The 3,877-nt window shown below is 32.8% G+C and overlaps 1 long non-coding RNA gene across 1 annotated transcript; it reads right to left on the reverse strand.

Moving 5' to 3' along the window:
• Nucleotides 1–2,283: 2,283 nt before the first annotated feature.
• Nucleotides 2,284–3,087, reverse strand: LOC141666892 (uncharacterized). The gene is made up of 3 exons (XR_012552396.1): nucleotides 3,040–3,087; nucleotides 2,402–2,494; nucleotides 2,284–2,319 (listed from the first exon to the last, which is right to left on the reverse strand). It is a non-coding gene; the product is annotated as an uncharacterized LOC141666892 (long non-coding RNA).
• Between the last annotated feature and the right edge of the window lie 790 nt (nucleotides 3,088–3,877).

Genomic DNA, 3,877 nt, shown 5'->3' on the forward strand with positions numbered 1-3,877 from the left:
CCCTTTTATTTCATGAAAATCGAACTCAAAAACCACCAAACCCAACTTCGATTTTTCTCAAGAACTTGAAAAATAGCTACATGCATGAATGAATACAAGTAGATATCTCTATTTCTCACACAATCAAGGTTCTCTACCCGAAAATGAATGAAGAACAAGTGAGAGAGAGTGAAGAGAGAAAGTGTGCCGAGAGAGAGAAAATCTGAGAGAGAGAGAGAGAGGAAGAAACGAGAGAAAAGAGAGAAAGAAGGGAGGGCTCGGAACAAAAAAGAAAGAATAAGGAAGTGGGGTGGTTTTATATTACCAAGGGAGGGTAATATAGTAATTAAGTTATTCTATGTTTTGATTCTCTTTTTATTCTTAAAAGAAAATAGAGTTGATCGGCAAATACTTCTCTCGAAAAGATGAATTTGTTTTGAATAAAAATCTTTAACACGTAGATCTCGAAATTAGCTTTCCAACCATTACTCATAATAGATCTCGAATTTAGCTTTCCAACCATATGATTTTTACAAGTTTGTGCTAGTAATAACACTTTTCCATATAAAATTCAATTTAAAATACAACGATCATCAAATAAATACGTCCATCATTTTTAGAAAGTATACAGGATTATTATGAAGATAACAAAACAATTCCCATGTTTTTATCTTACTCAGATAACTTTATAAAAATGCGCGAAGGTTAAATAACCCTTTATTTAAATCACATAATTCCATTAAATTCATAAAAATGTCACAGAGCACATAGTCATGCACACAGACAAGCAATCACACATATACAATCACATAACGACTCAGGTCTGATCATAGAATTTATTCTTCTTTAATCTTTATCCTTTTTCTACACGTACCGGGTCACGTTTAGCCTGACGGGCCTACGCTCAGCGTTTCAATTATGCTTCTCATTATCATTATTGATCGACACGTCACTTAGGACGATACACTTTATTTTCACATTCATTTCATTCAATCACACATAATTCACATTTTATATTATTTAACTCCTTATTGGGACGGGTTCCGTTCTACCTGACGCCCCGACGACACAGCTTAACGCCTAAGCTGACTCTTTAAATTGGAACGTTTTTATTTACGCTCCTATATACTAATATGCAGAAAAGACAATTAATCAGCACTTAGTCACATAATTATAATCACGTCACATAAAGCATACTTTATTCACTTAATTACGTCGCAAAATTCTCAGTCGTCACAACAAATAACACTACAAGAAAAAAGTCCATAGACATCGGGTTTTGGCCGATGTCTATGCTGTTTGGCAACCGATGTTGATGTCGGTGATGTCTATTCTAGACATCGGCCATAACCCGATATCTTTACAGGTTTAGACATCATTTCTGGGGAAAAAATTGATGTCCATGCATTGTTTTTTTACAAAAAATGTTAGAAATAAATAATTTAATAAATAAATTACACCTATTACACCAGATTAAACATATAATGAGCTATGTTTTTTTCCACATAGACATCGAATATTTTCATTTAAGTGATGTAAAATCAGATATTAAATATCGATTTCTTTAGTAAAAGGTGATGTCTATGTCTACATTTAGACATCAGTTTTATCTCAAATAAAGTGATGCCTATGTTTCTTTTAGACTTGAACATGTCAGTCTTTGACATCAGTTTTTTTAGCAAAAACGATGTACATTAACTTTTTTGACATCAATTTTTCTTCATTAAAAGTGATGTACAATTATTTTTTAGACATCAGTATTTATTCATTCAAAGTGATGTACAATTATTTTTTTGACATCAGAATTTATTCATTAAAAGTGATATATATCAAGTTTACAGACAAAGTCATCCTGTCTCTCATGCTCAGCAAAGTTACACTTCAACAGAAGTTCTTTATACCGGAAAACCTCAAAACAACTAAAAGTCAAGACAGGCGGTAACAAAAACTAAGTCTGCAAATTTCATGGCCTTCCTAAACACCTACTATATTATCAACTATATTATTTTTGTAGTCCATCTATCCGTGTATAATTTTATCAGCAAAGTTTAGTAGATGGATATATTTTATACAACAACTTTTGTAAGAGGCATGAACTCAATTTTTCCAGCTATAGCTTTTAGATCGTTCATCTTCTTCGTCTTCCATGCTATCACCAATTGTAGTAGAAGTCCTTCTGGTGGTATCAGTCAGCCGTAGTTAACCTTCAGGAGAAGTAGACTTGGAACGGGTTTGGGTTGATGATTCAGCATATCCAGAGATTCGTAAAGCTGATCCTAGAGTAAGTGCTGAATCTGCTGATTTGCTTGTTGGGGATCGACGGTCATAAAGTCGGTATTTCTGAAATAAACGGAAACCATTTTAGAATTTTAAAAAAATTAAGGGATTATAGAAGATTATCTAATGGAGAGCTTAAACTTACTTGAAAATGACTCTTCACCTCGTCATTTGTAAGACCATCAACTTGCATTAGCTCTCTAATTAGTTCCAGGAGTCACAAGAGAAAGCCCTGCAACTGGAAATGCATACTTAGCTTTTAACTTTGCCTCCATTCTAACTGCAGCTTGAAAACATAGGAAAATAACAAAGAGAAAGTTTTCTAACAAAAATAGAAAATTATAGTCGCTTGCTTTGACGGTCCAGAGACCATATATTTTGCAGTACATATTTACAATAAAAAAGGAGCCATTAAAAATGCAATTGACAAAGAAAATGTAAGGCGTTCATGTTAATATTTATCATATTAAATAACTCTAGTCCTTACCACAAAGAGTGTCCAAGTATCAGCTTTGAAAGGCCTGTGAAAAGCACATTCTACACAAAAATATGTTGATTAAGCTTCCAACTCCAAACTTAGAATAGATAAATTGAAGTTGTCACTGAACCTCAGACTGTATTATACTTGTCAGAAATATTCCATATTGGAAACAACACTGTGCATATCTAAGAGATCAAAGATTTGTCATTCATAATTCTGTTGAAGAACTACTGCACTTACGCGTGATCCAAACTAACAGATGATGTTTTCAAACCCTTGGTTTGATGATGATTTAAAGTTACTCTGAGAAACATCAGATCCGAAGTAAATGTTGTTATACATCTGCAATCATATTACATATTTGTTAGCTCTAGAAAAACATAAATTCAAATTAAAGTCAGGTTACCTCTTGGCTTATAACCAAGGTATGCAAAGCTTAGGCCTCATGTGAGGTATTTAAATTCCCGCAATTGACCGTTTCTATACACACAAGGTATTTATAATTTTAAAAAATTATGCTTCTTGATACCTGGCCCTGTATAAAATTCCAATGATACACATAACTCATTGGTAATACTTCCAACTTTATTAGCAACCATCTAGATTGTGGGATAATTTTTATGAGGATTAAAAAGAAATAAAATATAAAATGATGCAAATGAGGGATGTCCATAGGCAGTATTTTCTAAAACATGACACCATCTAACTGATAGACATGCAAGCATGTGCACACAACCTATAATTAAATGTCTTTTTCTAGGTATTTATTTCCAGTTTGTGATATGTAATTCTTAGTCAGGAACCGCTAACCTAATTTCCCATTTAAAAAAAAGAAACATAACTATTAAACTATAAGGCGTTTCACAAATGAAGTCAAGCTCTTCAATTTGGAGTTTCAACAACCTTCTTACAATAGATGGTCAGAGACATAGATTAATACTTAAGAACAAATAAGGAAGATATACATTGACAAATCATTTAGACTATTGAAAGATTCAGGCGGCATTTTCCAGTAAAGGACATGACCTGCAAAAATACTGTATATATTTAATTAATCAAAAGTTAGAGATAAAGGGTCTAGCAAAGATATAGGAAAACTCTTTTCATTAAACTTTATCAGGAGGTATGCAACCGGGTAAA

This window comes from Apium graveolens, chromosome 6, assembly GCF_009905375.1.
Source record: "Apium graveolens cultivar Ventura chromosome 6, ASM990537v1, whole genome shotgun sequence".
Classification (NCBI taxonomy): Eukaryota; Viridiplantae; Streptophyta; class Magnoliopsida; order Apiales; family Apiaceae; genus Apium; species Apium graveolens.